Raw genomic sequence first — 12,500 nt, 5'->3', positions numbered from 1 at the left:
TATTAAACGCATGCAAACACACACACACACACACACACACACACACACACACACACACACACACAAACACACTCACACACACACACACACACACACACACAGATATAATCATGCTCACAAACAAACACACACTACACAAAGTAAATGCAAACCAAATAGAAAACCAAAATGTTAGAAGTGCACAATAGACACTACACAGCCTGTTTACCAGTTGTGCCATGTTTACCAACGATATTATGAAAGCGAGAGGCAATTCATTACGTGCAATATGTCACTGGTTTAAAGATCCTCTTTTTCTTTCTCTTCTAAGTGCTTCACTTTGCTTTCACATGATGAGAAACGGCGTTTAAAAAAAGAGGAAAGGAAAGGAGAAGCTCAATTTAAATCTGACGGACGTACGTGCATCAGCCTCATTAACATACCATTTGGGAACAGGAGACGGGGGAGGGGTACACGCCATTTAATTAGAATTCCATCACCGGGGCAAGGTGTGCGTGTGTCTGTGTGTGTGTGTGTGTGTCTGTGTGTGTGTGTGTGTGTGTGTGTGTGTGTTTGCGGGTTGAAGACATGTCATCAGCAGCCATCCGTGTGAAGATTGATGAGTGCGAGAGGAATCTCGTCTCCTGCCATGATAGACGTAGAGAGTGTACACACAAAGGAACACACACACACACACACAGACACAAACACACCCACACACAAAAAACACAAACAAATGTGCACTTGGTGGGCGGTCGGTGCACTACATTGGCTGCTCTACTTAATGGGATGGAATTGTTATCAGGGAGTCGACGACTCGTGGCATGGGAGACGCAGAGAGACCCCTTTAGACCCCGATCATCTCACATGAGCAACGCTCCTAGCCCACAGCGGCTCAGAGGTAGGTGGGTATGGTTAGAGAAGTGTAGCGATAGAGCTATCTGGTGTGTGTAACAGCCTAGGCCAGGAGATTGCGTCACGGTTCATCAAACCAAGGCCCTGATCAAAGACACCATACAGTCAGCCATTGAAGTGATAAAAGTGTCATTTCTGGAAAAACGATAGAATTGCTTCTTATTTAAGAGCCTGGGCCAAGACCAGAGGAGAGATACATCATAGGATGTTCCTGTTAGACGCCTATATGGATAATGGCGCTAGGATATGTGTTTTAGACTTGACAGGGAAAAAAAAAGGAGGATGTAAAAGTTATGTAATTATGCATCAAAGTATAGAGCTAGCCCTAACCATTCCCTCTCTGTCACTGTCACCTTCTTTTAATTTTTCTGCTTGCTTTTCTTCCACTCTCGCTCTCTCTATCTCAGACACACACACACGACACACACACGACACACAGACACACACACACACACACACACACACACACACACACACACACACACTATAAGGGCCTATTACATGCACTTAAACTCAGCCTATACTTATTGCACATATGTTTACTACCCACATGGTTAAAAATGTATGAACATGTTTCATAGAAACAGATATTGACCAATATGTGTGTGTGTGTGTGTGTGTGTGTGTGTGTGTGTGTTTGTGTGTGTGTGTGTGTGCACTTTCTCCACTCTGAGATAGTGTAGCAGGCCTTTCACATTCTCTGGTAACCCAATAATCCATCCAGATGACAGCAATAAATCAAGGATGGAAAGGACACACACACACACACTAACTAATGTACATAGACACACATGCACGATACATACAGGACACAAGACACATCGCACGCTTTCACGCCCTCCCATGCGGTTTATTCGGAAGTGGGGCAGAATTGGATCAACCAAACACCAACAGCCTTTCCTGGAACTAGGAGCCCAATACATATCTGCTCCTAAAAGCTTCTCCTGGGTGCAGATAGCGAGTTTCAGGGTGATGTCACTGTTGTTTCTGCCTGCATGGTCATGTGTCTTCAACCAAAAACAGTTACTGCACCCACCCTACCACAATAAATACCCTACAGTCATAAGATGGCGGGAAGCAAGGCGACTCACCCTTTTGCGCTCTCTCGCTCACTCAAGGTTCAAGATTCAAAGGGCTTCATTTGCATGGGAAACATTTGTTTGCAATACCAAAGCACAAAAGTAAATTAAGATACAACATAGGATATACCTCTCGTTCCCCATCACTCTGTACTCTGAAAGCTGCACCTGAATTCATCATTTATGTTCTTATTTGATATTAGGTCATTCAAATTCATTGTTGGTACTATTATTTTTTTTTTTTTTGGGGGGGGGGGGGGGTGAAACAAGTTCTTACTGAACGAAAAAGGATGTGACTCATAACCTCTCACCCCCCCAATCTTAATAGCAATCTCTCTTCAGTGTGTGAGTGTGTCTGTGTATTTGTGTGAGTGCGACTGTGCGACTTTGAGAATGCGCGTGTGTGCATGTGCATGTGTGTGTCTGTGTATGTGTGTATGGGTGTGTGTCTGACTGTGACAATGCGCGCCTGTGTGCTTGCGTGCGTGTGTGTGTAGTGTCGGTCTCATTGCATCAACTGCTAGCCCATGGCTCCATAGGCTCCATGACTCACTCTCAGTGTGGGTGAACTGCGCTCTGTCTCATCAGCCAAGTCATGGCGGGGAGGTTTGGCTGTCAAGCGATGGCAGGTGTGAGGGTTGAATCACAACAGACAAAAACGTGTCTGGAAGGCTCATCTTGAAATGACTTGTTTCCATGACTTGTACTAAAGACTTGTATCCAGGGCTTGGCGATCATGGGGAATTTTACATCATATTGATACATCATGTATGGATGTCATGTATCAATACAAAACATGTTAGAATTGCATATGATTTCGAAAATATCAAACAGTATAACGGAGGGTCATTAGCTGGAAGCATGTTGAAATGGAAAGTATGCTTCAGAATAAAACAAGTTAAAACTCTGATGTTTCAAGCCTCATCAATGACTTGTAGAGGCAGATATACCAGCTGTTCTGATGGCACCCTACCTCCCGAGCGACCTCTAAAGCACACACTCCGTGAAGACATGTCTAGTCTGGTGAACAAAGAAGAGGCGGGTGGGATCTTGGAGTGAGCATGAACAACAAGCTCTCGGTGTCTGTCACTCTCGTCTGCGGCGGCCTCGTTTTCCTCTAGTCCTTTTAACACCTCCTGAGAAGGCAGTAAACTTCTGCTTGATAAAACTTTTTTGCACAATCCGATTTTTCACCTCCTGCCTCGGAAAAGCCATTAGACACCAGTGCCTGGCTGTTCCCTCTGTAACTAATGGTGTCAATCTCAGACACTGAATTGCCATGACTGCGTGTGTGTGTGTGTGTGTGTGTGCACGCTAGTGTTAGTGTGTGTGTGTGTGTGTGTGTGTGTGTGTGTGTGTGTGTGTGTGTGTGTGTGTGTGTGGCGGGGTCTGATTAGCTACGGTGAGCTTGGGATGGATAGATACCCCATGGAGATGCTTAGCTTGTTGGCTGTGAGGACAGGGATTAAGAGACAGGGTCAGTTTAAAAAACTATTCTCCAGACTCTATAGTTGAAATACAGTGCATGCATTCAGCAGCCTGTAGTTGCGCCCACAAGTGACAAAACCTCTTATGGGTAGTCATCTTTAGTGCATAAATATTTGCAGCTTATATTAGCAATGTCTGATGGCTGAAGAATTATAATACTTTCAGGACTGGAAATAAAGTACTCTTCGCAGAGCCAAGCACAACACCAGAAGGACATGTAAAAATGTATTAACGGGATATTACAGTGACTCCATTCATCAGTTGATTGCATGCAGTTATACTGTGTGGCCATTTATGAAACCACACTTTGAACTGTTCTAATAGACCCCCTTTTAGCAGTTGAATACATTATATTCAATACGTGTAACAAACTGTTGGGTACAGGTGCTCTTTTTCTCTCCCTCTCTCCATTGCTCCTTTATACCATCATCATCATCATCATCATCCTCATAATCCTCATGATCACCTTCATCATCATCATCATCATCATCATCGTCATCATCACCTTCATCATCATCATCATCATCATCATCATCCTCCTCCTCCTCCTCCTCCTCTTTCTTTATGACTTGATCAATGACTTTCACCTTTCTCGGATCACCTCCTTTATTTCTCTGTCCATCTTTGGACCCTGTCCATCTTTGGACCATGATAATAGCCCTCAGTGGGGCGTTTTCATTACTATGTCCCTTCCTGGAAGAGTGTAAATCTGGATCTACTACTTCTACGACAGTGGCAGCAGTGGGACAATGAATAAGGCAGTCAACACCAGCCTTCCTGAGAGACAAAGAAGGTTGTGGAGGAAATAAATCAGGTCTAAAACGAGTTGGCACCGAGCATCTGTTTACAGGTTCTGCACTGAGCAGACGTTGTTCTCATTCCACTTTTGATTCAGATTAACTGTCGCAGAGGAGCTGATTTAGGATGATCCTCGCCCCTTTATAATGGAGCCCCACACACCAAAATTATTGAGTCTGATCTGATCAAAGTGTTAAAACATGTAAAAACCCACCTGTATAAAGGTAGGTTTATGATAAGGTGTTGGATCTTCATTGTAATTTAATAGATAATTGGATTATGACAAATATGATTAGTTTGATGCAGAGCAATGGAGTTACTAGACCTATTAACATGCATATCTTTTGTATTCATAAGATACATCCAGAGTAGCTGAGTATGGAGGATGCAACCTCTTGCAGACGACATTTGTATATATTTATAAATAGTCTGAATGGGCCATTATACCTTATCGAAACATATCTTATAATCTGCTCTGTGTCATTGTTGCTGTTTTTCAAACGTTCCAAGATGATATGATGAGGCCGTTTGGGTAGTACAAGTGATGGTAATTGGTAAATGGGCCTTCTGTGGCTCATATTAAACCAACCAGCCATGCCTGACCATAGCAGCATGTTTCCCAAGACACTCCCTTCCTCCTAAACGGGCGTGGCCCTAATCACTCTCTACAGCACTCCTTCCTTCCTTTACCACTCATCCTAGTGCTGTTTTTTGTTTATCCCACTTAAAACAGTTTGGGCTTTATCTGCAAAAAGTTGGGATCATTAGAGACTCTTTTTTTTGTTGTGTAGTCTAAATGCATCCGCCTGAAACTATTCCGTCGTGGAGAAATGTGGCAAGTCAGATAAAATGGAAAACATTTCAGGGCCGACGCACGGGATTAACGCCACTTCTGAGGCTGCGTCTCGCTGGTGCCGTTCCCATACCTTCCGTAGGGCTGCTGTCACGTAGACACGACACACTCCCTCCCCCACACACACAGACACAAAAACACACACACACATACACACACACACACACACACACACACACACACACACATACACAAACACACATACACACATACACACACACATACACACACAATCAAACACATGCTCATACACATGCATACACGCTCCCAACAGCAAATATATACTTCTTTGATTCCTAAAAGCTGCTGACAGAACTAAAATGGCACAGAGATGGAAAGATAAGAGACAGATAAATAAATAAAAAACGAGGGATGAAACAGGTTGAAGAAAGAAATATATAAATATAAAGTGCCAGTCAAACGAGGCTCTCAGGTTTCTTCTGTGCTTCTTCTCTCCCTCTTTTCCCTGCCTGTCCCCGTGTCCCAGCCCCAACACAAACAGTGCAGGTTTTTTGCCTCCCAATTAACAGGAATGGAAATCCAGCTGTTGCAATGCAAGGAAATGCTCCCATCAGATCCCTGCAGCCGGTGAGAACAGTAAACAGCTCTGAGCGGGAACACACACCTTCCCTTTTCTCCTCGGCATCATTTACATCCGCTAGTGATGTTTTTTCCATAATCATAATAATAATAACAATGATTCCATCTCATCATCCCTGCCTCTCCTCTTCTCTCCATCTTTACCGTTGTACCAGGGAGCTACACGCTACGCTACCATGCCACGTGCCTTGATGAGCCGTCTGCTGTGAAGAGTGACAAGGCCATTTGGTGGCGCATACGCTACAAAGAGAAGGAGGGGGAGGGGGGAGGGGGCTTGAGGATTTGAGAGAGATGAATATGCTCTGCATTCATCTCAGCGAGTGATCTGTCAAGATAGTCACCGCGGCGGTTGGCTCCTCCCAAAGCAATTTGGTTGACGTCGCGTCGTAACAAATGGCTGTCGCCAAAACTGTTGACATGGAAAGAGAGGAATGGGCTCGCAAATAGGTCTAGTTTTATCTCCATTATGGCTGAATATCGCTGCATCGCTGATGTGGACACACACACTTGCACACACACACACACACACACACACACACACACACCCACACACACACACACACACACACACACACACACATGCGGACACACACACAGATGCATGGATGGATGCACAGATTGGAACAACACCACCGAATGCACGTGTATGTTTGAATAAATTTACACAACCATATTTGAAAAGCCTTTCAGTATAACCTTGTAATTAATGGAGTGTTAAATTGAAGACATTAAAAAGGTGAAGAGTTGTTAAAGAGGGCCACCGGGGACAAAGAGATGGGAATAGTGTTTGCTAAAGACCACACACATCAGCATGGACTAAAGTACACACACTGCATGTGTGTGTGACCAGCGGCTTGTGCTGCGTCTTCTGATAGCTTTCATCCATTGGTGAGGGAGGTTGGAAAACTAAGGACTGGATAAGCATTGACCTTTCACTCACCTGTATGTCTGCTCTGGAATTTGACCATAAAACAACAATGTGAAATTCTGAAAATATTTACTACATACTAAATACTAGTATGTAGTAAATATAATACTTACTAAATAGTTTCTTGCTTGCATTTAACTATCAATACATGGCCTCCATTTGGTTAGCAAAATAACAAATGTAGTCAGATATTCAACACATATTCCCTGCAGGCTCTACGTGAGCAGGTGCCTACAGAAAGGCCCGAGACCATTTGGGTCTGCGTTTGTGAGTCACACATCCCAGGTTGGCTTGTGGATCTGTTCCACAGAACGCATATTTCCATTCTCATCAGATTTTTATCTCCGTCAATATATTTCAGTACAAATCCCAGTCTCATTTTGACAGGTAGAATGTTTTTTACATTGAGATTGTTCACAATAACCCATTGCATAGATAAAGAAAGAGATATCTATATAAAGAGATAAAAATGGCCAAATAGAGAGAGAGTGTGTGTGTGTGTGTGTGTGTGTGTGTGTGTGTGTGTGCATGCGTGCGTGCGTGCGTGTGTGTGTAAGAGAGAAAGGAGCAAGAGGAAAAGATAGAGAGAGAATCTGAAAAGGAGAGAGAATAATAGATGCAGAAACAGGAGGAAGGGGGAAACTAAACATAGAGATGGAAAGTCTCTGGGGTCAGGCTTATAATTGGCCCAGAGCAAGAGGTCTCACCAACCCATCCCATCCCCCTTATCTATCCCTTCCCTCTCTCCATCTCTCTCTCTACCTCCCTCCAACACCAGCCTTTTGGTGCTGTCAGCCCACACTGATAAATCAGAAGCTAATCAATAATTCAATCCCAATTCAAAGGTGCTAGACAATGAAGCGAGGGGAAGTGGGGTACAAAGAGGGAAAAATAAAATACAAAGTGAAAAGATGGATAACACGGAGCTTTGTTCTGTTACAGAACGAAACGCAACTGAGGGAGGATCCAAAAGTTTCATGGTGATAAGTGATTCATTACTGTGTTGAAACATCGCTCGGCAATTCTTTATGCATAGCCAGCATGCATTTGTCTAGCAGAGGAGGTGATGTCCCCCTGACCACATGAGAAGAGCAGCTCCGAGAGGGAATTTAATATTATGATTAATATTAAGACAGACCTTGTCATGCATCTCAATAATGACCCATACAGACATGTCCCAATACACAGGTTCTGACCAGTTTCTGAGCCCTTTACTTGACTGTTGATGAGTGTTGATGTTCAGGGCAATCATCAAGCCCTCCCCAGGTCTCCTGAGTACAATCAGAGCCTAACACACCTGGAGGGATTGCGGGGGGGGGGGGGGGGGGGGGGGGATGGACGTCCAAGTTACAACACAACACTTAATAGAGAATCACCAGAGCATAGCGCAGAGACACATGCCCACACATCACTGACACACAACAACACACGCACACATGCACACACACACACACACACACAGACACACACACACACACACACACACACACAGACACACACACACACACACACACACACTATTATGAGTTGAGCTTGAGTCCTTAAAATAACTTTTAGTCAAGGATTAAGTGTGTATCTGTGTGCTTGGATGAGCCTGTTTCTTTATTTGCATGTCATTATTTGTCTTTTGGTGTGTATGTCTATGTGTATAAGTGTCTAGTGTGTGCGTGTGCATGTTACTGAGTGTGTGGGTATATTTTTACTGAGCGCGGCCTTGGTTAAGCCCTTTCTTATGAATTTTCCTAAAACCTAAAAACCTTGAAGACGTGGATAAACCCAATGTCACAATCCACCAAAACACATTATGCTATATCTCCCACACTTTAAGGACCTTCTCAGAGAAAAGGAAAGACAAGGAACACACCCACACTGTTTTCATGAATACAAAATGAAGTAAAAAGGACAACAAATTAAGATGGGTCATGTGTTTAAATGTCTATCTCTTATTGCTGTCTGGGAATAGGCCTGGTTTCCATGCCTGTCTTATGCAATTTAGTAAGCATGGGAGAAGAAAAAAGAGCCACACTGATTCAAAGGACAGATAATAGGAATCCAAGCCACAAAACAATCCCCCTTTCCTGGGGAAAATGACTCAAACACTTTTGAACTTCATCCGTTCAGCTGCAAGTCTCTTTCCTTCAACAAAGAAATCTATGTACACATATAAATATACACACAGTATATATACTGTGTGTATACATATAACTACAATACAACCGAAAAGTCACAGTAGTTCTCTGTATTATGCAGGATCTGTCTGTATTAAGCAGCAAGTTTCTACACATCCACCCAGAGTCAAACCAATGTGTGAATCAGCAGCAGTCTGACTGGGACGCTCTCTGGCTCTCTATGTACTACACACCAGCATATTAGTACACCAACAAACACTTAAGTTGTGTCCCGCTCGCTCTGATTTGAAACACAGTACGTGGTGGCTCTGTAAAAAAAAAAAAAATCTGGCGCAGCGAGGAGGAGATGAATAGGAAAGAGGAGGCAGAGAGGAAGAGAGGGAGAGAGAGAAAGGGAGAGAAAGACAAAGGAGCAGTGACCATCCACTTTACAACCTTTGTCCCATCTCTTCCATCAAGCTGGCAGCACCATGGAAATACAGTTCATTATCATTGATTACACACACAACTACGCATACACACATGTGCTGAAACAGACACACACACACACACAGGCGCACAGCTACACCGCAGTAGCACACACAAAAATATGCTCTCAAACACACACGTGTTGTTTAGTCCAGCTGTAGTAATTCTGCCCAATGACAGCTGTGATGTATTAATAAACACAAAAAACAAGCCTGTGACCCTGTTTGGGATGTGTGTGTGTGTGTGTGTGTGTGTGTGTGTGTGTGTGTGTGTGTGTGTGTGTGTGTGTGTGTGTGAGTGGGAGTGTGAGTGGGTGTGGGACTGTGGTGTGTGTGAGCGTGCGTGCATGGGTGTATGCATGCATGCATGCATACAGTGAAGTGGTATAGACATCCAAGGGATAGACTGTGTGCACCAATCCCTGAGTTCATAAATAATCAAAAGGACGTTTTGATAGGCTAGTCTGTTGGCTTTGTGGAAGATCAGGAAAGACAGGGAAAAAGCCTTGATCTATTTATCTATATGGTGTGAAAGCTGCCAAGGGGGATGTCTACCCGAGCTGATGGGGCTCTTTGGTTAGCATAAGCAGCGGGTTAGCCTCCCTCTGCTGTCTAAACTCTTCCGAAGTGAAAACTTTTCATATTCTTTCTGAAATGCCTTCACAAAGATAGCTTGGTGATTTGGATACAAGCCTGATAGGGAACTAATAGGCGCACACATAGGAACACACACACACAGACATATTGGAATAAGCTATAGGTGTCAGATGAATCTCCACCTGGCTAGGGGTTGGCGCTTGAAAAGGCCCGCCGCAAATGCCATCCACTTCATTCTACAACCCCAACCAGTTACAGATCACTGCCTCCCCTCCGGCATCGTGGACCCCCCGGTCCGCGATGCCCCGGTGATCATCTGCCTCGGACGGTAAGGATGGAAGGAGAGGGGGAACAGGTATAGGCCGTGAGCCAACCACTCACTGTGAAGGAAAACCCCACTCTCCATATTCTATTGAGAAAAATGTAAAGCTCCATTCAGAAGGATCTCTGAACTGCTTGCAAGGACGGTGTGTGTGTGTGTGCGTGAGTGTGAGCGTGACTGAGCTCTCTAATATGGGGTCTGCCCACATAACAGCCATGACAGTTTCAGGGTCAATGTTCCCTTCTGATCTCATTAAAGTGTGTGTGTGTGTGTGTGTGTGTGTGTGTGTGTGTGTGTGTGTGTGTGTGTGTGTGCGTGCGTGCGTGTGTGCGTGCACGCGTGCGTGCGTGCGTGCGTGTGTGTGTGTGTGTGTGACGAGACTGACTGCCTGTCTATCTCCCCTGACCCATTTCACACAAGTAACCATGACAAACTGAGAGGCCACGGCCATTCATCACAAACACAGAGCTTTCCTCAACCCAAGTCATTAGGCCCGCCCTCGCTGACGTTTTGTTTTCATGTGTCTGGCCTATTACCTCCACCTGACCAATCAGATCGCTTGCTTTCAGCCCCAAGTTGAACTTTAGGTCACCTCCAAAAAGAAAAAGAGGAAATAAAGAGGACATAAAGAAGCACTGTTGAATCAAAACAAAAATAAACTAGCCTGTTGTTTTGTGTGTGCGCATTTGTGCGTGCGTGCATGCATGTGCATGTGTGTGTATTCATGTGCACGTGCATGCACATGCTTGTGTTGACCAAACAAGTCATTACAGCCCCAAATCTCATCAGGCAGCAGCATCATCATCATCATCCTCTGAACAACTGAACCAGAGAGCTGAACCACTCATCAACTCTCTATCTGTCCGTCCACACGTCCACACCCAACCGTTACCGGGTTACCAGGGGGAAACGGATCACAGAGGCTGTTCCCGATCGATGAGGGCTCATTATCCGTTGCCCTCCGTCCACTGTGAGATGATGGGCCCCGCAGTGTGAGTTTGTGTATGTGTGTAGGTAGGGGGGGTGGAGGGGGGTGCAGAGGATGGGCTTCTCGTTGATCAGCAAAGCACATTGCAATTAAATTAGGGGACGGCCAGGGACGGCAGGCGAGCTTTTGATCTGAGCACTATGGCCGACTAATTAGCACACGCGGGGGTTAAGGGCGGGACCAATTTATACATCAGAGAGACCAGAGATGTGTGTGTGTGTGTGTGTGTGTGTGTGTGTGTGTGTGTGTGTGGAGGGGGGGGGACACTTGAGGGGGTCCACAGGTGGGACACACTGTAGGGGGTCTATTCCATGAAGGGAATACCATGTGGACATGGATGGAAGGGGTCATGTAGAGTGGACGGACATCTATACACACACACACACAACAACAACACACACACACACACACACACACACAGACACACACACACACACACACACACACACACACATACACACACACACACATACACACATAAGCTACCTACGGATGCACACCTGGTTGAAATCTTTACAGGGTCATGGAAAGGTCAACGCGATCATGCAGGTATGTGTGTGTTTGTGGGTATGTGATTGTGTGTGTGCCTGCCTCACACACCCACTGCTCCCTCCCCCAACACACACTCACACATTAAAGGAAGTCAGAAAGTCTCAGGTCACCCAGAAATAGGGCTGGGGGAAAATGAAGCAGTTTGTGGAGTCCTGAGGGAGCATTTAGGCAGCCTGCTGACAGCTTCATACGCCAGTTAACAAATGTTCTCCTGCTCTCTAATGAGGAGGAGAGGTCCCAAGCTCGGGGAGGGGGAACAGGTGTGTGTGCTGCAAGGTGGGTGGGTAAAGGTATGTGAGTGTGGAAGCGGCCGGGAGGGGGGAGGGAGCCGTCCTTGCATGCACACACCCAATAGACTTATTTTGTGATAAATGCAGAAAATGTCAGCTCAAACAGGATGCTGTTTATCAAATTCCTTCCACTTCCCTTGTTAGGCGAAGTGGGCCAACATTTAAAACACCAACTTCCCCCCAGACAGAGAACAAACAACTCATATTGGGCCAAGTTACTAACTATGTTTTTCACCATTTCGATGTACATTGTGTGGGGATGGAGAAAGCAGCACGTGGGCACAGTGGGGAAATGATGACCTATATGTGGGAGGTGATGACACAGGATTGCAGGAAAGTGGCACCTTGGGTTAAGCCACCAGAGGCATCGCTAAGAGGAGGAAAATGTCTCCGCTGGCTAGGATCCACAGCAACAACAAGATTTTCACAAACTTGGAGCTCCGTTTTGCTAACATTGCCTGCCAAACAACAAATCTCCGTTTTCTTCATCAAACACAAATGAAACCGTTTAGGAA

The 12,500-nt window shown here is 45.1% G+C and overlaps 1 protein-coding gene across 1 annotated transcript in view; it reads right to left on the bottom strand.

The window, feature by feature from the left end:
• The window catches only part of nkain4 (sodium/potassium transporting ATPase interacting 4), a 37,880-nt gene that overhangs the window by 24,133 nt on the left and 1,247 nt on the right, over window positions 1–12,500 (bottom strand). The gene's annotated exons all lie outside the window — the stretch shown is intronic.

This window comes from Pollachius pollachius (assembly GCF_949987615.1).
Source record: "Pollachius pollachius genome assembly, chromosome: 8".
In the NCBI taxonomy this organism is placed as follows: domain Eukaryota; kingdom Metazoa; phylum Chordata; class Actinopteri; order Gadiformes; family Gadidae; genus Pollachius; species Pollachius pollachius.
Note: the sequence above shows the minus strand (reverse complement) of the source record. Positions and strands in the feature narration are given on the sequence as shown.